This window comes from Alexandromys fortis, unplaced genomic scaffold, assembly GCF_014885135.2.
Source record: "Alexandromys fortis isolate MF-2015 unplaced genomic scaffold, M_Fortis_MF-2015_v1.1 scaffold_60, whole genome shotgun sequence".
Taxonomy (NCBI): domain Eukaryota; kingdom Metazoa; phylum Chordata; class Mammalia; order Rodentia; family Cricetidae; genus Alexandromys; species Alexandromys fortis.
The window spans coordinates 5,584,045-5,608,723 of NW_026067946.1; the positions used below are offsets into that span (position 1 = coordinate 5,584,045).

General features: G+C 40.7%; 1 protein-coding gene and 1 long non-coding RNA gene across 2 annotated transcripts in view; one reads left to right on the top strand and one right to left on the bottom strand.

Annotated features, from left to right (window-relative positions):
• The window catches only part of LOC126505971 (dmX-like protein 1), a 1,144,103-nt gene that overhangs the window by 154,697 nt on the left and 964,727 nt on the right, over positions 1 to 24,679 (bottom strand). The gene's annotated exons all lie outside the window — the stretch shown is intronic.
• LOC126505981 (uncharacterized) lies at positions 15,008 to 20,923 on the top strand. The gene is made up of 3 exons (XR_007593046.1): positions 15,008 to 15,139; positions 17,049 to 17,086; positions 19,288 to 20,923. It is a non-coding gene; the product is annotated as an uncharacterized lncRNA (long non-coding RNA).

Below are 24,679 nucleotides of genomic sequence, written 5' to 3' on the forward strand. Positions count from 1 at the left end.
AGCTGAGGATAGGGAACCTGAAATGACCCTATCCTATAGCAATACTGACGAATATCTTCCATATCACCATAGAACCTTCATCTGGTGATGGATGGAGATAGAGACAGAGACCCACACTGGAGCACTGTACTGAGCTCCCAAGGTCCCAATGAGGAGCAAAAGGAGGGCGACCATGAGCAAGGATGTCAGGACCACGAGGGGTGCACCCACCCACTGACACAGTGGGGCTGATCTTTTGGGAGCTCACCAAGGCCAGCTGGACTGTTACTGAAAAGGCATGGGATAAAACCAGACTCTCTGATTGATCATGGCGAACAATGAGGGCTGATGAGAAGCCAAGGACAATGGCATGGGGTTTTGATCCTACTTCATGTTCCGGCTTGGTGGGAGCCTAGCCAGTTTGGACGTTCAACTTCCTAGACATGGAGGGGGGAGGACCTTGGACTTTCCACAGGGCAGGGAACCCTGACTGCTCTTTGGACTGGAGAGGGAGGGGGAGAGGAGTGGGGGGAGGGGGAGAAGGGTGGGAGGAGGGGGAGGGAAATGGGAGGCTGGGAGGAGGCGGAAACTTTTTTTTTCCTTTTCTCAATAAAAAAATATATAAAAACGGAAAAAAAAAACCAACCAACCAGTCAACAAACAAAACAGAGTGATTGAGGAAGGTGCACAGAGTAAATCTCTGGCTCCACATGTACGCTCACACACACAAGAAGTAGTAAAAGAAAACTGTTAAACGGTTTCTGGCACCAGAAGACCGTAGAGATGTTATTCTGTCTTCAGCGCTCTTCTTTAAGAGAAGAGAGATCTTTATGTGAGTACGTGGCTTGCGCTAGTGTGAAGAACAAACAAGCCAACTTTAAGAGCCTCAGAATGAAAAGACTCGATAGGAGACAAGCTCAGACAGAGAAGTTATTGAGCATCTCTGCACACTCTGATTACAAGAGATGTTTAATGTCTTCTACTCCAGCTTCACCGATGCAAGTCCCTGTCCTCTGGCATAGGAGCCAGGAACTTTAGGTAACACCCAATAGGCCAAGAAGTTAGGGCTAAGAGAAGTTCTTAATACCATGACTATTGTTCAAATGGGTGGACTATTTGCTGAACTTCTTATAAGCATTCTGGACGTGTAGCAAGTAAAAATAAAATAAAGATCTCCTTGCAACTAAGACATTAGGTACTATAGAAACCTTACACTGCCAACAACAACCTTTTATAGAGACATACCACCAAGAATACTATAGTTTAAAAAGGCGTTTGAACAATGAGTTGGGATCTTGGCCAATATTTGTAATATAATTCAAACCATCTCTAAAATATGAAAGTTGTTGCTTAGTATACTTAGCTCACACTCAAAAGCTCAGTTGGGAGATTTCTTCACCCATAAGCATTTAAAGAGAGTTATTCATAAAAGCTGTGGTTAACAAATTTCCACTGTACTTTTTTTTTTTCAGGCCGGGGGAGGGGCAAATAACAACATTGAGTCTGACTATGTAGTTTTGGCTGTCTTGGAACTCTCTGGAATTAAAGGTGTGGCCCACCATACCTGGCCCAACTATGCATTTTAATAAGTATTTAATCTCAGTATTTAAGAATAATGCCTTTGTTTTGTTCTTACAAATGAAGAAACCTAAACTCAAAGAGATTAATTTCCTCAAGATCATTTTAGACCTGGGTCATATTTCCACCCAGGGTGGTAACCCTGAACTCAGGGTGCTTAGGTAGAAATCAGACAGGCCAACAGGACCCAACTCTTCCTCAAGTTATTTGGCTGGAGTTCAAGCATTATTAGGAAACCTCAGTGCCTGTTAAAAATCCAGAAGCTGTCAGACGGAAGGCTCACAACTTGACTGACATCTGTCAGTCCTTGTCCCCAACCCCAACAAGTTGCCTGAGAGCAAAACTAAAGGACTACCATAGACTGGCCAGAGATAGGGACTGGATCAAGAGGCACTGCTGTCAGCTCCATGTTTCTGAATCTCCAACACTGACTGCTTTTGCTGTTGCTTCCAAGTACCATCGGGATGGCGTGTTCTATTCCTTCCCTCCTGTCTCCCTAGTTCTCTGAGTTGGCAGAAGCTGTCAAAGGCTGCTTCCTCCAATGTACATGTAAACAGTCTTGGCTGTTTTAAAACTCTCTTGCTGGCTAGTGGAGACTTCAAGCCTTCTTAGTGACATCTGATGCTTAGCTAATTAGATATTCACTTGATTAAAAACCCATTACTGCCGGGCGGTGGTGGCGCACGCCTTTAATCCCAGCACTCGGGAGGCAGAGGCAGGCGGATCTCTGGGATTTCGAGACCAGCCTGGTCTACAGAGCTAGTTCCAGGACAGGCTCCAAAACCACAGAGAAACCCTGTCTCGAAAAAAAACCAAAAAAAAAAAAAAAAAACCCAAAAAACCATTACTTCTAGGAAAGTTTTGTCGTTATTAAGTCACAAGAATCAGGTGACTTTAATCAGCTTGTGATACCTATTAGAGGTAGGTGTTCTCTACACAAAAACAGAATTCTCAACTCCAAGGAGACAAGATAGTTTATTCTGGAGCCAAATATCCGAAAGAACACAGCTAGTTTACCCAAAATTCCATGTTCTGATGAGGAAGCAGTTTCGGAAAGTTTCTTTCTTTCTTTGGCAGTTCTCCAACTTTATTTGACATTCAGCAGGTTAGTTCTTGTCCACATTGACTCTCTGTAGACTTTTGAATGTGGTAACAGGTACGTAAGTTACCAGTTTGTAGAGCTTGTTTAGTGAGTCCTCATCCTCACAACGTTTTATCCGGATATAGTATGGAACATTCCTTATTCCTTTGGCCCAGATGGCTTTATTGAGCCTGGTATCAGTTCACACATATGGAGTCCCCATCTCCTTCATGGAAAACTTCTGAGTTTCTTTGAGAGTGCTTGTGCATGTTGATGGTGTATTCTCTGGTCACCGCCTCGTTGATGGCAGGATGGCTCGCTCTTCTTCTCGCCCCTCTTCTTTGTGGGAGCCATTCTGCCAGGCCCAAGTTGGAAAGCAGAGCTTAGGAAGTTCTTATATTAATGAAAGAAAGTCACAACTCAAGACACTTTTTTTTGTTGTTGTTGTTTTGGGTTTTGTTTTTTTTTTGTTTTGTTTTGTTTTGTTTTTCTAGACAGGGTTTCTCTGTAGCACTGGCTGTTTTGGAACTCACTCTGTAGACTAGGCTGGCCTCAAACTCACAGAGGTCCACCTGTCTCTGCCTCCTGAGTCCTGGGATTAAAGGTAAGGGCCAGACACTTTTTTGTTTTGTTTTGTTTTGTTTTGTTTTGAGACAGAGTTTCTCTGTAGCTTTGGAGTCTGTCCTGGAACTAGCTCTTGTAGGCCTCAAACTCACAGAGATCCACCTGCCTCTGTCTCTGAAGTGCTGGGATTAAAGGTGTGCACCTCCACCACCCTGCACTTTTAATAAATATTGGTGGAAATGTCAGAGAAGTAGGTTCCAGCAAAGTGGAGAACTCTCAGCTACAGGCTCAGATGCTGTCTGAAATGCTCACTCGGCCTTTTTGTTGATAGAACTACAACTATTTTAGTTAATACATTCGAAAGGTTTTTATCTATTAGTCACAGGACATTTGGTCTGACTCAGACATAGCCAAGGATTTGCTAATTACAGAGCTAAATATAACTCAAGGTAAATTGCAATTAGACTGTGAACATAAGGTTTCACCCTCTCCACACAATTGAAGTTCTAAACAGTCAATCAGCCCTTATAGTCTGCATCAATCGGCCTTTGCAAACACAATTTCTTTCCAGGAATTTGGGTTCTCACTTTCATACCTCTGCAGGAAGATGGACAACTCGAAAAAAAAAAAAAAAAAAAGCAGCTGCATCAGCAAAAGGCCTACCCAGCATTTGTGAAAACTTGGGCAACTGCATCCCTGGAGCTCTTGGCATAATTTGCAGGCAGTGTGTCTGGTTAAAGAGTGCCTCTGACCAGAAATTGTCGCTTATATAACTGCAGGGGAGAGGAGAAACCTATTATTGCAATAATAGTCTCCATAGTGAAAATAACAAATTATCTTAGGTGGCAAAAGTTGTCTGCATGTGCAATAGAATATCATTTAATCATTAATCAGAACGAAACAGTGTCACTTCCAGCAAAATGGAACTCCGGGGCTTCATGTTAAGAGAAATAAGTGGGACTCAGAAACCAAGTACTACATGTTCCCTCACAAGTGTGGAAACAAAACAAGTGGGATTCTGAAAGGGATTCCTAGGAAATAGTAAAGAAGCCTTGGGGTAGGCTTTTAACCTTAAAAAAATATTATAATGAATCACATTAATTTACATAATATGTGCTGAATTATACAAATGTTAAAGAATGCTATTTTTTTTTTTTTTACACAACACTGAATAAACCTGGACCCAGGGAGCTTTGGCTCAGTGGGGAAAAGCATTAGCCATGCAGCCTGACTGAGTTTATATCCTGAACCCACTCAGAAAGCCGACAGGGTGGTATGCATCTGCAGTCCCCACATGTCTGTGGTGAGCTGAAGAGCAGGAGGCAGAGGCAGGGGAAGCTAACAGGCCAGCTAGCCTAGAGTGCATAGGGCATAATCAACAAGACACAATCTCAACAAAGTGAGAAGAACTGACCCATGAAAGTTGCCTCCTACCCTTCGCTCATGAAAAAAAATCAAATTTTGCACATTAAAGGAAAATATAATTAATGTAAAACTTCAGATAACTCAGAAGCCTGGTGTGGTTGTTCATGATTGTAATATTAACATTAGCAGGCTTGGGAGGCCCAGGCAAGATGCTGGTTAGTTGTTTCAACTTGCCACAACTTAGAGTCTCTTAGGAAGAGGGAACCTCAATTGAGAAAATGCCTCCATCAGACTGGGAAGTCTATGGAGCATTTCCTTGATGAATGACTGATGGGGGAAGACCCAGGCCTCTGTGGATGGTGCTACCCCTGGGATGGTGGTCCTGGTTTGTGGAAGAAAGATGACTGACCAGGATAGGGGAAACAAGCCAGTAAGCAATATCCCTCGGTTGTCTCTGCTTCAGTTCCTGCCTCCAAGTTTCTGCCTTGATTTCCACCTCGCCTTCCCTCTATGATGGACTATATAACTGGTAAGCTAAATAAACCCTGTCTTCCCCAAGTTTGTTTTGGTCAGTACTTTATCTCGCAACAGAAAGGCTAACTAGAGCAGGCAGAAATATCATGAATTGTCCAGTGGTGGTAGCACATGCCTTTAATTCCAGTACTGGGGAGGCAGAGGCAGGTTCTAGGACAGCCTGGTCTAAAGAGTAAGATACACAGAGAAACCTTGTTATCAAGAACCAGAGAGAGAGAGAGAGAGAGAGAGAGAGAGAGAGAGAGAGAGAGAGAGAGAGAGAGAGAGATATCATGAATTTGTGCCTTTGGTCTACACAGAAAGACCTCGTATCTAAAAAGAAGCATAAATTGAGAATCTTAAAACAGGATTATGACGTGTTTTACAAATAGAAAGAGAAAGAGAAATTCTCAGAAAATAAGAGACTTACTTGAAAATAGTAGATCATATATTTGGTTTTTTGTTTTCGTTGTTGTTTGACAGAGTCTCACTATGTAGCCCTCTCTGTCCTGGAACTCACTATGTAGACCAGGCTGGCTTCAAACTCCCAGTTATCTACTTGTTTCTGCCTCCCCAGTGCTGGACTTAAAGGGGGTGGGAGGGCCACCATATCTAGTTGTTTCTATTTTCTTTAAGGTGTAAGTATTTTTATTGTTAAAATAAGAAAATGCAGGAGTTAAGAGTTACAAACAATGAAAAATCTCCCTCAGAGAAAACCATTATTACTATTTTTTTTATGATATGCTACACACACTTTTAACCAAAGGGAAGATTATACAGGATATTTTATTTTAATTAAATTTTTAGTTAGTGTACACTATGATGGGTTTTATTACATTTTCTACATACATATGTGTATGATTATATATGTATGCATATGTATAACCAACTATTTCATTCTTTACATTGTTGAGTCTTTATTTCACTGAATTCTGCTTTGATCCTTATGATTTCTTTCTAGTTGTACTACCCCACCTCCAATGTGCCCTCTCGCATTGATCATTATTAAGAAAATGGCCTACAGGCTTGCCTACCTACAGTCCAATCTTATGAAGCCATTTTCTCAGTTGAGGTTCCCTCGTCTCAGATAACTCTAGATTGTGCTAAGTTGACATAAGAGTAGCCAGCACACTTGTTTTGAGATTATTCTGCGTCCCACACAGAATATAGTTCCCAGGTTACAGATAACAAATCTGAAACAGTAAATGTAAGCCACTTCCTAGGATCACGCAGTTCACTGGGACAGAGCATGGCTGACTGGAGCATGGCTGACTGGTGGGCATCCTGCCTTACCTCAGATTATTTAGTAACCATAACCAGTTCAGAGCTGAAACCCCAGCCAGGCCCATGACAACCCTTCTCCACCTAGCAGGGGGTTTTCCATCTTTAATGCTTTCTAGATGTAGATAACATTTGCATATTTTAGGAAGGAAGGCTGTACTAAACTCCAACTTTGACAGGATAAGGAATACAAGAAAGTCATGACAGCCTCACCTGAACCCTTGGTCAAAGCCTGCTTCATGACTTTCCCATCCAAACACGTGAGACTTGACTCCCCATGACGTCTTCACTCCCTTTGGTTGGTTTGAACAGTTCCTTTTACATGAGAGTCCCAGTTTTCTGCACCTTTGAAAAATACTAGCACGTGAATTAGCCCCGAGAAGGGGATCAGAGAGTCTAGGAAGGAGACTACCACGTCTACAGACACTTGACATATCACATGACTCCACAGTAAAGTTCACCTGCTGCTGTTTTTTATTTTTTAATAGAAGTATGGAATTGAGAGAATTCCAGAGGGAATAAAGCAGAGTTGAATAGATAGACTGCTTATCTTTTATCTAGCATTTTCCTTCTCTGCTTCCCAAAGTATAGAAAACACAGCCTTTACAAGATGGGCATTTAGTAAGTAACTTGCTAAAAGTCTTGGTACTTTAATTAAGGCACATTGTAGACAATAAGCTTTTTTTTTTTTTTTTGGCTGGGGAAGGTTTTGTTTGTTTTATTTTTGAAACAAGGCTTCTCTTTGTAGCCTTGACTATCCTGAAATTTACTCTTGTGAACCAGGCTGGCCTCAAACTCTGAGATCTACCTGCCTCTGCTTCTCTGCTTTGCATATGCTGGGATTAAAGGTGTGGGTCACCACTGCCCAGCTGGCAATCAGATTTTCTGTTGTAGGTTCTAGGCTTTCTGAATCCTAAAAAGTAGCAATAGATAAAGAAATACCCTTTCTTAATATACAAAAATGTCATACATACATTTTCTGAGGAAAAAAATCGTACAACTTATAATTTTCAAAAATAAATTTTTTACGTATTTCTATTTTCTGATATAGATTACACAATGGATGCCTGCTATGGTATATGTATTTAATATTCTTTGTAGAGAAGTTTTGCTCTGTATAAATGAGGGAGTATTTTGAAGGTCTCTCTTAGGAGAGTGGGACTTGAGATAAGCCATTGATTAGAGGTTAGATGTCTCAGGAAATGGTATTTTGCTAGTGCAGTGAACAGGGAGAAAACAGCATGATGAGCTGTTTTGGTGAGGGAGGCTAAGGATAATTTTGGTTTGTGAATTTGAAGTAATTATAGATGTTGTTTGAAAGGACGGGACTGAAGCTCAGGAATGATATCAGTACTACCAACACAAGCCTTGCAGATGGCCATGGTGTCAAGAGTTCAGCCACAGGAAGGGAAGTAGGTTTCAGAGGGGCGGGAGTACAGAAAGCAAGCCATGGAGAACCAAGAACTACGTGTAGTCATGCCCCTGGAGTGTTAAATGTGAGGAGATGCCATTGAGTGAAGTATTTCGGTTGTACATTGATTTAAACAACAACAACAATAAAAGATGATTCTCCAGGGAGTAAAATGAATTAAAATTTAAGAAGAGAGCATTGGATTTAGGATTTAGTAATTTCTGGGAATGAACTTTTAAAAAAATATTTAAATTGCATTTAATGCTCTATTATACAAGATATAACACAGGAACAGTATACTGCAAAGAATAAATAAGTGATGTTTAAAAATCAGGCATGGGTGGCAAGCTGATGACCTGAGTTTAATCCCTGGCATCCACATGGTGGACAAAGAACTGATTCTTTCAAGATATCCTCCACTCTCCCTATGTGGGAATGCACTGTTTTTATTGAGGGCATGGATGCTATTTAGATTAGGACATCATGTTTGTTACTTTCCTCATTCTCATGACCAAATGCCTGACAGAAGAGAACTAAAGGAGGAAAGGTTTATTTGGGCATGATCAGTAATCAACAGGAAACTTATTGATTAGTGACTTTTCAAAAGGCTTTAGGATAAAATGTATAAAATGCTCTCATTACTAGTTATAAAAAAGAATAAAAAGTCTGGAAGTAATATTGCAAATTAAAGAATTGAAAATCTTACAAATGACACTGCGCTCTTCTTCTGATTCTGCATATGAATGAAAGCACGTAAGCCATCCTTTCCTTGGCTTATTTCACTTATCCCAGTGAAGATTCAGAGGGTTGAGAGTTGGAAGCTTGACAGCTGGACTAGCTCCCTCCATAGCAACAGGAGCAGGAGGGAGCATTCATCATCCCTCGATGGACAAGGGTGAGGGGAGTGGGAACAGAAGCGTGGCCCGGCTATAACAATCAGGTCCTGGCAGTCTCTGCCCATCCCAATGATTCTAGTCACCAACTAGGGACCAAGAATTCAAATACATGTGCCTGTGGGGACATTTCACATTCAACAGACATGAAGAGACAGTGTTGTTTGGCAGAAATAGCTACAGGTTGCCTTTGCCCTTAAGTTTACTAATTGTCCTTTCTCAAATTTTTTATTTTTAATTTAGAGAGATGAAGCCTTAGTCCCAAGAGATCTTCCTGCCTCTGCCACTCAACTGTCTGGGACTACGGGCGTATATCACCACATCTGGCTGCAAGTGGAGTTCTGAAAAAGAGAAGCCTATGGAAAAATTACAAGACACTTGTGCTGGTTTTGTTTTGTTTGTCAACTGGTCACAAACCTAGAGTTATCTGGGAAGAGGAACCTCAACTGAGAAAATGCCTTCATCACACTGCTTCTAGGCAAGTCGAGCATTTCTAAATTAACAATTGTTGGGGAGAGGGCCTAGCTCACTGTGGGAAGTGTCGCCCTTGGGCTGGTGGTCCTGGGTTCTATCAGACTGAGCAAACCACGGTGAGCAAGCCAGTAAGCAGCATTCTTCCATAACCTCTATTTCAGTTCCTGCCTCCAGGTTGATGCCCTACTTGAGTTCTTGCCTTGACCTCTTTCAATGATGGACTATGATAGGGATTTATAAGCCAAATAAGCCATTTTCTCCCCAGGATGCTGTTGGTCATGGTGTTACCACAGCAGTAGAAAGCAAACTAGGGCAGGCCTGAAGAATTCGCCTTCAATTCAGTCTTCAGCCAAGCTTATGCTATCAGCTGCACACCCAAACCACAGGACTATGTGGAGACAGGGTGTCCTTTTGTTTACTTCTGTCTTTCTTTAAACAAGCGTAACAATAAAAACATTCTTGTTTGAGCCTAGAGTAGTGGCAAGTGCCTATTTCTCTGCATGTTTAAGGCTGAGGCAGAAGTTTGACTGTGAGTTTGAACCTCGCTACAAAGTGAATTCCAGGCCAGTCTGGGCAATAGTGTGAGAGAGCTTTTTTCAAAAAAAACTAGAAAATCTCATTTTGTTTAGTTAGTGTCTTAGTTAGGGTTTCTATTAATGGAATGAGACACCATGACCAAAAAACAATCTGGAGAGGAAAGGGTTTATTCAGCTTACATTTCTGTGTTGCTGTTCATCAACAAAGGAAGTCAGGATGGCAACTCAAACAGGCCAGGAACCTGGAAGCAGAAGCTGTTGAACCTGGAAGCACAAGCTGATGCAGAGACCATGGAGGGGTGCTGCACCGTGGGCTAGCTTCCCCTGGCTTGCTCGGCCTGCTTTCTTCCAGAGCCCAGGACTACCATCCAGGGATGGAAACACCTTGGGCTGGGCCCTTCCCTATTGATCACTAAATGTGAAAATATCTTACAGCCGGGTCTCATCAAGACATTTCCTCAACCGAGGCTCCTTCTTCTCTGATGACTCTAGCTTATGTCAAGTTGACACACAAAACCAGTCAGTGCCGTTAGCTTTTAGGAACTAGTGAGTCTTAAAAATTGTCTTGCTCTCTTTAGATAGGCTATAGACTGGAGAGTTTCTAAACTGCACTAGCTGAGAAAAGTTTCCTGGGTGTCAGTCAGAGAACAAGTTCTTTCTAGCAGTGGCTCTGGACCGCTGTCCTGCAGGGTCTAATTACATTGCCTCCTTGACCTTGATTGCTACCTTTAAAAGAGGCTTTAAAGCCGGCCAGCTTCCTGGACCTGCCAAGTCGGCTGCCTGTCTGGCCAATGGTCTTGACTTGCCCAGACCTCCAGCTGTCTGACCACATGCTTAGCTAAGTCCATTTCTGTCATACTTATTGTCTATGCCTCTTTAGGAAAGGTTCGTTTAAGTTCTAGCTCCTCTGTAGCTTAGTGGTAGAGTGCTTGCCCAGAATGCATGAGTCCCTGGGTTCTATCCTAAGGACCAAACAAAACAACCAAAGGTACCTGGTGTAATAAATACCAAGAAGAAAATAAATTAAAGCTGGAAACTGGGCATGGTTTTGCAGACTGTAATCGTAGCACTGAGGAGGTAGAGTCAGGAGGAATAAGAGTTCAAGGCCAGCATTGATTTCCTAGCAAGCTTGAGATCAACCTGGGATACATAAGGCTGTATGTTATACATGCATATGCACACATACATGTAACTAAAATAAAAGAATAAAAGATAATATGGCGGGCTGGAGAGATGGCTCAGAGGTTAAGAGCATTGCCTGCTCTTCCAAAGGTCCTGAGTTCAATTCCCAGCAACCACATGGTGGCTCACAACCATCTGTAATGAGGTCTGGTGCCCTCTTCTGGCCTGCAGGCACACACAGACAGAATATTGTATACATAATAAATAAATATTTAAAAAAAAGATAATATGGCTGGAGGGATTGTACTCCGAGAGAATAAATACAAAGATGATAGTTTATCAGTGGTTCTCCACCTTCCTAGTGCTGCGACCCTTTAATACAGTTCCTCATGTTGTAGTGATCCCCAATGACAAAATTACTTCATACCTGTAATTTTAATATTGTTATGAATCATAATTTAATTTAAATATTTTCAGAGATGGAGATTTGCCAAAGGGGTTGCAGCCCACAGATTGAGAGCCACTGGTTTAGTTAAAAGATACAGATGTGTTTGAACAGGTTAAATTTGGTGGAAAAATGTATTTTTAAAATGTAAAGTATTGAGTTTAAAATGCACATCCACAGTGGGTTACAAATGTCTGCTTATGGATGCTTTCACGTTTCTATGTAGGTTGGCTGTACCAGTTTCTACACAGTCCTCTCTTCCTTCTCCATTAAAAGATTAGGTTACTCCAAAGATTCTCCTTCCCTCAATGAATTGAGGACCATGTTACAAAATAGCAATTATAATTAAGGATATTAAGAATAGCCTTGCTTTTAGCTTTCAGCTCATAGAAGAAGGTTTTCTTCCGTCATCTCAAAATTTAGGTTTTCTGACAGCAACTGCCTTCCCCATTCTATATGATTTTAATTGTGTCAAAATCGTATATGTAAGTATACTAGTTGTAACGTTCACATCAAGTCTACTCCAAAGAGTATTTGCCCTGTATCAGTCTCTTTCCAAAAGGTTGGTTATGACATTGCCAAAGCAACCAGTGACGGAAAGGTCCTGAGGATCGCAGTGCGGCACCATTTGAATCACACAGGGTCAGGCTGAGGTGGAATCTCCTGCCTTTGTCCCTGGTCAGCAAAACTTTCAAAAAGCCACCCAAAGTGAAAGGAACACAAAATTTGACACAGCGGAGATTCCACTTTGGATGAGGCTGTCAACATTGCCTAACAGATCTGAGACTGATGTGTAGTGCAGAACTTTCAGAGACCATGTAAGAAATCTTGGGCTTTGTCCCATCTGTGGGCTGTAGTGTCAGTGGCGTCACCCTCATGACATCATATATAATACCAAGTGGAGCTGGGCATAGTGGTGCACACCGGCAAGTGCACATTCAGAGGACAAGACAGGATGACTGAGAGTGCAAAGCCAGTCTAAGTTATGGAGAAACTCCATATGCAAAACAGACAAATAAGCAACAATAAGACCCTGCTAATCTTGGAAATACATCATGACAAAATGTTTTATGTCCACTTCCTTTCCCCAAAGATCTGCTCTGTCGCAATCTTTCTCTCTTGGTTTTTCAAGACGTGGTTTCTCTACGTAGACTTGGCTGTCTTGGAATTCACTCTGTAAACCAGGCTGGCCTTGAACTCAAGAGATCTGTCTGCCTCTGCTTAGCGATTGCTGGGATTAACGATGTGCCCACACAACTTCTGCTTTGTGCCTTAAGGAAATCTCCTTGTTCTCCTATAAAAGTTTTCTCCCTGACCTTACTAAATTGCCTATATGCATATCTTTTTTTAAAAAAATATTTATTTATTTATTTATTTATTTATTAAGCCTGCTGGCCAGAAGAGGGCACCAGATCTCATTACAGATGGTTGTGAGCCACCACGTGGTTGCTGGGAATTGAACTCAGGACCTTCAGAAGAGCAGGCAATGCTGTTAACCGCTGAGCCATCTCGCCAGCCCCCTATATGCATATCTAATCACTTTAATGAGCTAGTTGCTTCTTTTCTTGGCTTCCTTATGCACATGGATTACTGTTCTTCTTCTTACTCTGTTTCTGTTGTTGTCATCAGTTTAAAGGACCCATCGCTGTACCTAAAGACAGAGGAAACGTGTGTTTTCCTCCCTAGAAAGTCTGCTAGTTTTCAGAACTGGTGCTATTTGTATTTATGACAGAGTTCGTCATTGCATGGTACTATGCCATCAATTTTTTTTTTTTTTTTTTGAGGCAGGGTTTCTCTGTGGCTTTGGAGTCTGTCCTGGAACTAGCTCTGTAGACCAGGCTGGTCTCGAACTCACAGAGATCCCCTGCCTCTGCCTCCCGAGTGCTGGGATTAAAGGCGTGCGCCACCATCGCCCGGCTTTATGCCATCAATTTAAAAGCACACGTTCACTCCCCCCACTGCCCCACTCACTTCCATTTCACTCTGTGTCAATCAAAAAATGCCCATATGTATCCTATTAATAACTAGGATTGCCCTGTCAAAGAGAGAAAGGAAGGGTTATATAGTCAGGGGTCAAAGTCATCACAAAGGAACCCAGAGAAAAACCTAACCAGGGCTCATAGGAGTTCACAGACTTTGTACTGACAGCTAGGGAGCCTGTATGGGACTGACCTAGGCCCTCTACATATGTGTGACAGTTGTGTAGCTTGGTCTATCTGTGGACTTCTAGCGGCAGGATCAGGGCCTGTCCCTAACGCTTGAGCTGGCTGGCTTTTGGGAATCTATTCCTCATACTGGGTCACCTTGCCTGGCCTTAATACAAAAGGAAGGAGCTCAGTCCTACCTCAACTTGATAGGCCATGCTTTGTTGACACCTATGGGAGCCCTGCCCCTTTCTGAACAGAGGAGCAGGGCAGAAGGAAGGCTGTGGGGGATGGGAGGAGGAGGAAAGGGAAACTGCAACTGGGATGTAAAATAAATGAAAAAAAATTTATTTATAAAAAATAAGTAGGATTGCTAGACAAATGCAGGAAGTCAAGTTAAATTTGCATTTCATAATTATTTCATAATAATTTTTGTATATTTCAAATGTTATATCAGATGTGCCTTCTAAAATTATTTGAAATTCAACTACACAGGGTGTTCAAAACCCCAATTATAGTCTGAATGTTCACGCTGTGATAGCACCATCATCACCACTACACACACTCACACACTCACTCACTGAAACCTTAAGCACCTAGGAGATTTATTTTTTTTAATGAAAAAAAAAACCTTCAGAAAATGAAAGCTTAGCTTAATTGCTTCATAGGTCTATATTTTAAAATAAAAACAAAAAAGTAGTAGGTAAAAAAAAAACTGTAAAAAAAGAAATACACACTCACCCCAACCCCCTTCACATATAAAGGTGGAACTCATTGTGTTCAGTAGAGCTGGTTAACTTGTTAACAGAGATAGTCAGCCTGGTTGGGGGTAGTCAGTGAAGTCAAAGTTCTCTGAGACAATGTGGTTTTTCCTTAGCAGGAGCCAATCAGAATGGTCAGGAGCCAGGCATAGTTGTGTAGAATCACAGAACTTGGGAACCTAAGGCAAGAGGATTTGGAGTTCAAAGTCAGCCTGGGATACACAACAAAACTGTCTTCCAGAAAAGACCAACTTGGGCTGGGATATGGTAACCTGTAAAAAAGAGAGGGCTTGAGAGGATACAGCTCATTGATCATTGACAGAGTGCTTCTCTAGCATGTACAGGAAGCTGGGTTTGATTTTGTTAAATATCAGTTAATGAATTCTGAATATTCTGATTTTCCTAAGGAGGGAACTGTTTTAAAGCAGGAGTACAGGAACACACACACACACGAATGTACACATGCATACACACGTTTTCAATTAGAAATACATACAAAATGTTAAAGATGTTCCTGTATTCAGCAATGATCCTAGCAGCACTCATACCACTTCAGAACAAATAGTGGAAAAGCTTAGGTCCAGGTATGGTGGTGCATGCCTTTAATGCTAAGACTGGGAGGTAGAGGCAGGCAGCTGTCAGAGTTAAGGCCAACCAGGCCTACATGAATTCCTATCATAATAGAAAGAAAGGAGGAAAGAAAAAAAAGGAAGGGAGGGAGGGAGGGAGGGAGGGAGGGAGGAAGGAAGGAAGGAAGGAAGGAAGGAAGGAAGGAAGGAAACAAGCCTACTGGGAGAATTTCAAAGCTTCTACTATTGTGTTCCCAGGTCTTAAAGTCCAGCTGGATCGAAAGAATTTAAGCAAGAAAATGCAAATAGGAAAACCACTCTTCTGACAAAGAGCTGAGAGGTAGTTGGAGGCCCACTGTGGGGGACATGGTTAGTTTCCAAGTGGGGAACTGGACTATTGACAGATCTGGAATCATTTCTAAGGTAAGGGTGCCCTTGAAACAAAGCTTCAGAAGATGAGGGCGAGAGGGGAAAGGGAAGAGCTTTCCAAGCAAAGCCAACAGCACAAGGAAAGACAGTCCAAGCAAAGTTTATTAAACAACCACCAGTCCAGAGAACTGCAAACATTACCCGTGGCTGGAGCAGTCAGGAACAGTAAGAAACGAAGTGTTTGTTGTGGAATGTATATGACCCTTGTTCTTGCCTCATGAAGGAATTTAGTAAAAGCGTTTATCCCTCCTCCTCCTCTTCCTCCTCCTCCTCCTCCTCCTCCTCCTCCTCCTCCTCCTCCCCCCCCCCCCCCTCTCTCTCTCTCTCTCTCTCTCTCTCTCTCTCTCTCTCTCTCTCTCTCTCTCTCTCTCTCTCTCTCTCTCTCTCTCTCTTTCTCTGTCTGTCTCTTGGGTTATCTGTCTCTCTCTGTCTCTCTCCTTCCTTTTACTTATTCTTTTGAGACAGAGTCTGTCTATGTGGGTCTGGGTATCCTGGAACTTGCTGTGTGATCTAGACTGGCTTCAAACTCACCTGCCTCTGCTAAAAGCATAATTCTTGATGACTAAATAAAATGCTTTATCTGGTTGATTTTGTACTATTATCTGGATCCTGATAACTTTTTTATTAATGATCCTAATACTCTAAGAATGGAATTATGCATATCTTCAAGTACATTGAAATGCTTTCTCCTACTATAATATGGTTCCTGAAAATTTTAAAAACTCGTTGAATAAACATGAATTCACACATATAAGTCTCTTAGCAAACAGATGTTATTGAAGTAAAAGTAGTTATGCTCTGATATTTAGAATATTTGCAGAAATTGCCTAAAATCTTATGCTTGAATACTAGCATAATATTTTTGCATGCACACAATTTGCACCTTTTTTTTCAGTGCAGGTGATCCAACCTGGAGCCTTGACATACTGGCCATCCAGTCTACTACTGGGCTATACCCCAGTCCCTCTTTTCTAATTTTTTTAATGTCTAACCATTATTATATGCTGCCATCTCATGGTTTTCAAATTATTATATAACATTAATGTTAGCGAATATTTTATATGAAGGGAAATATTTCAATAAATAGCTAGATCACATTTTAATGCCTGGACACAGCATATAATTATGTAGATAATAATATAACAGTGTAGATAATATCACATTAGTGTAAATATACATTTTCAGATATATATATATATTTCAAACATAAGCAATAAAGAATCTATTGACAGAAGTAAAAATACTTTCTATGCTTGTTTTCTTCATTCTGGACTTCAGGTTATGTGGGATAAGTGAAATTATGTCTGATTGTTATCATTTTTGTTATGGTTTAGGGAAGGAAATCATTTTATAAGTTTGATCCCATTCCCTAGAGTTTAGAGGGAACTGAAATCTTAGAAGTGGTTTTGAGTGAGAAAAGGCAGGGTTTGAATCCTAGTCCTGGATCACTTAATAAATATATAGTAAAAGACAATAATCATGCAATGTTGGCCAAATGAGTTCGCCTCTATGAGTATCCGTTTCTGCATCTGTTAAGTGGGAATAATAACAAGCACTTCAGAGGTTGTTGTGATGATCAGTGCTTAGTGATGAGCACAGTCTAGGGCATGGTTAGTTCTCCGCACACTTGTATCTAATCAATGGCACAGTAGCTCTGAACCTGAACCAAAAGGAATCCAGCATAGGCATCTCTACTCCTAATATGATATGCAACTTGAAATAGTTTTTTGTGACACTGCAATTCTGTTTCTGCATCCAGAAAATGAAAACGATGTTGCAACTATTTGTAAATATGAGTACAAACCTTGAAAGTTATGTAAATGCTAATTTATGTATCATATTGAAACCTCTAGCTATGTTTATGGTCCTGAAGATAAGAATAGTTAATGTTTTGTATTTACAGTGTTCCTTCCACTCAGGCATTAAGAAGACATTTCCAAGGTGAGCAAGCATACAGCCTTGAATGTCGCCAGGGTTATGAACATGGAAGCAGTGACAGGAGGGACTGGTATCCTAAGATCCACAGAAAACCCCTGTCCCTAAGAAGTAAATAGCAAGTCTTTAATGAACCTTGCCAGCTGCTGCAGTAAGAAGTGGGTAGGCCAGACCTCCAGGGTGGGCTGATAACGCAGGTCTCTAGGCTACTTGAAAAACTTCAGCCTCTCCTTTCCTTTTCAATGCCAGACTAAACCACGATTCAGTTCTCTGTAGACTTAGCAACAAAACAAGAAAGTGCAAAAGTGTGGATGTGGTAAGAACCTTTTTTTGACTCACGTCTCAAGAGAGGAGATTAATCATTATAACTAGTTTAATTAACATTAACATTCAAATATTAATTTAAGAGTTGTATAAAGCAGTAATCATACTCCTAGATATGAATTCTGACTTTGGAGTTTCCTAGCAATGTAAATGTAATACTCCAGGGTCTTAGAAAAGATGACAAAATAGTATCTACCTCATTAACTAGACCAATACCTTAACCATTATTAAAGACTCCATGAATGCCTCACTAGCTGTGTGGTTCAGCTGGGTATGTAAATGAAGCTAGTTGTGACTGAAGAAACATAATGGTGACTCTTATGATGCCAGGACATATTATTTCATAAACAACAACCATTCTTTCTTTCTCATCATTACAATTCTAAAACACTGCAGCACACAGGTTGTAAGGCAGTCTTTGCACAACTAACTACCCTTATCTTGGTTTCCCTGTTCGTGAAATGCTTAAAACAGTACCCTCTCTGTGAAGTTGTTTAAGCAGAGCTGTTTAAATGATACAAATAAAATATCAGTCCATTTTCTGAAAGAGAGTAAATGTTTAGTGTTATTTAGTGAAAGACACGTAAATCTCTTCAGATACTCCTGAGTGTAACTATCTTCATCTCAAACCTACCATGGTCAGAGTCGGAACTTTTTACTGTAGACTTAGACACAGTAAACAAACCTAAAATGAAGCTGTGTCTGGTGTAGACTCAGCTCATGTAAGTGCTGCCTAAGGCATGCCGTTGTAGGAACACCGAATGTTGTTTCCTTTCCTTGGCAACCCTCACAACTCTTGTCTCTGAGACATCCTGAATTGTTTCAAGTTTCAAGTCCACTAGGCTAAGGGAGATTGTTTATGGCATCACAAGGTAGGCAGGGTCTGAGTGTTGATTTGAATCTTCTAGAAGCAGCAGGAAGGAACCATAACCAGTTGGCATTAGAGCTAGTCTTTGAGACAGCATGGAGGTTTGAGGGAAGATGTTTTTAAAAGTTACAGGAAAAAAAATAAAAACAGTGTCTTGAATTTCAGGGTTTGCATCTATGTTAGAGTTTGATTTACCTTCTCTAAGGGTTAACTCTGGAAAAATGTTTGTAGCATTTTTTTATCCAATTTATTTTGCTCTAAAGCTCATTATTGTCTTAATAGATTAAAATTAATTATGGTATTAGTTCAAGCAAAATTTAATAAGGAAGTCAAATGCTTTGCTTCCGTCTTCCTCAAAGGCACCCTAAAGTAAAAGAGTTTTACATTATAAATTGCTCTCAAGTATTCCAACCATTTCCATTTATCATTTAAAGAAATAAATGCTTGTAAAACATATTCATAAAATAACAAAATGTTTTAACAGAAAAATTTGTTAGTAATTCACAAGAGGAATTAGAGCTAGTTGTGTTTATTAATGTACTTACAATAGACGGTTCACTGAATTTCCTTTTGCCTTGTTCTTAATCCAAACTTTATCTTCATTTGCAATGGCTGGGAATGTTGCTATGGCAACATTAGGATTCAGGGTTTTAGAATGTGGCCAGATCAGAACGTAACATTCACACTTCTATGTGTAGTATGTAAAGTCTGGTCTATGGTATTTACTGTTAGAGGCTGTGTGCTATGTATTGTTGTTATTGGTGTTGTTATTGTATATGCGTTCCAGAAGATAATTTTCTTAATTTCCACTATCTAAATATCTTGGAGAAAAGGAAGGGAGGGAGAAAGGGAGGAAGGGAGGGAGGGAGGGAGGGAGGGAGGGAGGGAGGGAGGGAGGGAGGGAGGGAGGGAAGGAGGGAGGGAGGAAGAGAAGAAAGAAGAAGCACTACAGTTTCAGGAAAGCCGGCCTACAAAACCACTCCTGACATTATGCTTTCAATCTTTGTCTTGTTAGGTTTATACTGCTGTGATCAAACATCATGGCCAAGCAACATGGGCAGAAAAGGGTTTATTTTGATTTACCACCCTCAGGTTGATGCATCACTAAGAAGCAGCAGGGCATTGACTCAAGGCAGGAATTGAAGCAGAGGCCAGGATGGAAGGATGTAGCTTGTTTGTCATGCTTTTGCTTAACCCCCCTTTTCAGAGTTCGATTTTTGTGTCTGCTATCACTGAGATTAGAAAAGCTTCTGAGACGAAAGAAAGACAGAAGACAGCATGACTTTCCTGCTGTACTCTAACTTACCTTTTTATCCACAGCAGTTGAAGGATTGAATTTGGGAACCAGTGTTATTCTCTCCCCTAAGGAGTGTGTTAAATGAAGTATGATGACATACAATGAGGTGTGATTGTTTCTGTGCCTTTTTTTGAAGCACATTGCTTTGTCTCCAAAATCGAGTACATTCTCTTTGTAGAACAGCAAGCCCATTAACCCTAGGCGTAGAGTGACATTTGCCACCTAAAAACTTTGCAGTTTTTAGGACAGTTTTTCTCAACTTCAGCGTATAAACATAGGTAAGGACTTTCTGAATAGGACCCTGTCATTGAAGCAATAAAACCAACAATCAACAAACGTGATCTCGGGACTGGAGAGATGGCTTGGTGGTTAAGAGCTCTGACTGCTCTTCCAGAGGATCCGGGTTCAAGTCCCAGCACCCATATGGCAGCTCACAACTGTCTGTAAAAAGTTTCAGGGGATCTGACACCTTCACGCCAATGCACATAAAAAATAAAGTTAAGTAAGTAAAAAAAATTCTTAAAAAAAAAGTGATCTCATGAAATTAAAAAGCTCTGGTGTAACAAGAATAGCTAGTCAAGCAAAGAGACAACCTACAGAATGAGACAAAACCTTCACCAACTATAAGTATGATAGAAGACAAATATCTTAACAAGGAAACAAGCAAGCCAGTTTTAAAATAGCCTTAAAAATGTAATAATCATTCTTAAAAGAAGAGATGCAAATGGCTAAAAAAAGTTAGTGTTAAACATTCTTAGTCATCAGGAAAATTCAATTTTAAACTGTTAAGAGATAACGCAACCATAATAGGATGGCTATCATCAATAAAACAAATGACAGCCAATGCTGGCCAAAATGTGAGGAAAGAGTAATCCTTATCTACTATTGATGGGAGTGTAAACTGGCAGCCACTGTAGAACACACTATGGAGGTTTCTCAGAAAGATAAAAATGGAGCTACCATATGACCCAACTATATCTCTCTTGGGCATATATACCCAGGACTCTATATTCTACCAAAGAGAAACTTACATATCCATGTTTATTGCTGGTCTATTCACAATAGCATGAAAATGGACTCAGCCTAAATGTTTATCAACTGATAAATGAACAATGTAAAGGTGATAATATATGTGTGTGTATGTGTAATGTATACTTACTCTGTGTGTGTATGTATGATGGAATTTTATCAATCACAAGGAAAAATGAAATCATCCAATTTTCAGAAACCTAAGTGGAACTGGAAAATATATTAAATAGGCTTATGATGCCAGACAGAGAAGACAGATCCCTGGGGTTTACTGGCCAGTCAGCCTAGCATACTTGGTGAGCCCAGGTCAGTGAAGGATCCTATATCAAAATAAGGTAGATGGTGCCTGAGAAATGACAGCCCAATGTGACCTCCGCCATCTGTGTACATGTTCATACAGTCATGCAAATGTACCTGTATGCACACATACGCATACACACAAAGAAGAAATAAATAAATAAATAAATAAATAAATAAATAAATAAATAAATAAAATACAAGAGATAAAAAACAATATAGCATGAAAGTTACCTGGCCACTCTTGTTCAGAAAGAAATCACAATGATTTATGTTCTCTTTTTCTTCTCTCTCTCTCCCCCTCTTCCCCGTGTGTGTGTGTGTGTGTGTGTGTAAGGATGTATGTGTGTGGTATATGCTAGTGTGCTAAGTATGCAATATACATGGATGCACACAGGTGGCGGGCAGGGCAGGGCAGGACATTGTGTTTTTGCTACTACTCTCTACACTCTACTTATTGCCTGGAGACAGGATCTCTCACTGAACTGAAAGCTTGTCACTTTGTCTAGGCTAGCTGGCTAGTGAGCTTGAGATCTGCCTGTCTCTGCTCTCCAGTGCTAGCTAGGGCTACAGGTATTTGACACTGTGCCTTGCTTTATACATGGGTGTTGAGGAGGTCCTCATGTTTATCCAGCAAGTCCCCTTACCACCAAGCCGTCTTCCTAGACCCTTGAATTATATTTGTTTTATTTATTTATTTTGGGGGGGGGGGATGAACTGAAGGTTTTGGTTCTGTAGTTCATGCTGGCTTAGACCTCGAGATCCTCCTGACTTTGCCTCCCAAGTGATAGGCGTCCCTTCCATTTCAGACATATCTCATTTAGTACAGTCAGACCTCTGGCTTATGTCCTGCGTGCCAGATCCAGTTATTCCCTAGAAGAGTTATTTTTTTTCCACTGGACTCTTTCAATAACCGATTCCAAAAGGGGAAACTTCAGCATAATGAAATTCATTTGAATAAATTTGATAGACTTTGGTTTGGCTATCGTGCTTAAATGGATTTAAACAGATGAAAAAATATCTTCTTGGGTTTGCCAGTGAAGAGGATGATTTATGTATGAAAGGCATTCTTGTCATGTGGGAGAATGTCAAACTTTGCTTCAAATTGCTTCTGATTCAAGCTCAGTGGAGCCTTTTCCTTATCTTTCTGAATCTTCCTGCAGCAGCAGCTTCTTCTTCTTCTTCTTCTTCTTCTTCTTCTTCTTCTTCTTCTTCTTCTTCTTCTTCTTCTTCTTCTTCTTCTTCCTCCTCCTCCTCCTCCTCCTCCTCCTCCTCCTCCTCCTCCTCCTCCTCCTCTTCTTCTTCACCACGGGCAGGATTTCACTATGTAACACTGGCTGTCCTTAAATGTGTAGACCTCCTGCCTCAGATAACTGAGCGCTATGACTATGGGTATGCAGGAAGTCCAGCTTTTCTTGCCTTCCTCCTCTAGCCCCCAAATCAATTACTTTTTCTAAGTTTTAAATTTACACTTTTGGTTTGTTTTTCTTTTTTCTTTTGTTTTGGTTTGGTTTTCGGAGACAGGGTTTCTCTGCAGCTTTGGAGCCTGTCCTGCAACTTGTTCTGTAGGCTAGGCTGACCTCGAACTCACAGAGATCCGCCTGCCTCTGCCTGTCTAGTGCTGGGGTTAAAGGCATGTGCGACCACCAGGAGAATTTGCACTTTTGACAGTGCCTAGGGTTATTCAGTAAAACAGGAATATCCTTAATTGTATAGGCCATTTTTGTAGAATCCTAGAGGAAAATATTTTTTGATGTAATCATGAAGGAATGCTATCCTCCCTGCAATGAGTCCCTTATTGAGACTCTATGAAGAATGTGATGATGAAAATAAGAGGTAAGGCATTCTCCATGCATGGTATGGGCTCACAATAGGACCCCTTTCTAAGGAGGGCCTTCAGTATTTCTTTGAGTTGATCCTACTTGCTAGATTCACTGAAGTTCTAATGTAAACTAAACCATAGACCATCTTATAGCAAGGTTTCAGGGTTTTACCAGCTGTGTCACTATCGAGTTTTAACAGAACATGTGCTAACTAGTAGGGACAGTGTTTTCAGTTTTAGATACTGAGACGAGGCAACCAGAAGTCTTGTTAGGATCTATGGTTTGCTTGACACTCAATTCTCACTGTTCTCAGGGGCTCCATAAGCAAGGACAGATATCACACATTCCCAGAATTGGAAATTCCGTATCTCCTGTGTTTAACCAATGCCACCTCCAGCTTCAGATCAAGAATTTCCCTACTTATTACAGAAAAACAGGACTGGGTGTGGTGGCACACACCTTTATTCTCGACACTAGAGAGACAGAGGCAGGTGAATCTCTTTGAGTTAGAGGCCAGCATGTCCTACAGAGTGAATTCTGGGACAGTCAGAGCTATACAGAGAAACCCTGTCTTGAAAAACCAGAAACCAAAAAAACAAAACAAACAACAACAACAAAAAAAAAAACAAAACCAACAACAAAGTGCAAAAAGCCCCAGACACTTCAAATGGCTACAGATGTAGTCTTTTACCAGCACAGTCTTGTACTTCATATACACAGGATTATCTAGGACCAAGAGATTTTTCAGATATACATGAGAATTAGTTTTTCTTAAAATTAAATTTGTATACAAAACATTGAAGTTTTTTTTATGGTATGTGTTCTCATAATAAACTTCATCACAGCAGGAAACAATGAAAACTCTGTGGTCAGATATTCTTGTTTCAGGGCACACATTATTCTGCCCTCTGTCATGATGTCTGTCATGTGTTAGGTTAGTTATAATGTGGTTATGTCAGAAACAAGGGCTCTGAGATACTAATGATGGCTGATAGAAAGCCATGCATTTATTTAATACACTTCCTTTGTAGAAACAAAAACAGGAAGAAGGGCCAAGGGAGAGTTTCTTACCAGTAAAGTGCTTGCTACTCAAGCATTAGGACCTGCATTTGAGCCCCAGCCTCCACATAAAGTTTCAGCATGATAGTGGATTTATTATTTTCTTATTTTTATTTTTTTTTATTTATTTTAGAGACAGGGTTTCTCTGTGTAATTGCTCTGGTTGTCCTGGCACCTGATCTGTAGACCAGACTGGCCTTGAACTCACAGATATCTGCCTGCTTCTGCCTCCTGAGTGAATGCTGGGATTAAAGGAGTCTTCCAGTGTCTCCAGCAATAATAGATTTATAATCCTAGGTCTTTGGCTAGAAAGAAGTAGATCAAAGGGCTCACTGGCCAGACAACCTAGTCTAATTACTGATTGTCACATGCCAGTGAAAGGTTCTATCATGGAAAACAAGGTGGATGGCTGCTGGGTATAATACTCAAGGTTGGCCTCTGGCTTCCACATGCACAGATAAATCTGCACACATACGCAAATATGAACCTACTCATAACCACACATACATACATACACACACACACCACATGAAAGATAAGAATGTGGTACAGCGTTTGTACTCTATCTCTAAGATAATCAGTGTCTTAGGGCTTCTATGAGGTATGAGGAGATACCATGACCACGGCAACTCTTTTTTTTAATTAATTTATTTATTATGTATACAGCATTCTGCCTCAATGTATGCCCGCAGGCCAGATGAGGGCGCCAGATCTCATTACAGATGGTTGTGAGCCACCATGTGGTTGCTGGGAATTGAACTCAGGACCTCTGGAAGAGCAACCAGTGCTCTTAACCTCTGAGCCATCTCTCCAGCCCCCACGGCAACTCTTATAAATGAAAACATTTAATTGTGTATCTTACAGTTTCAGAGGTTCAGGCCATCATCATTATTGTGGGACAT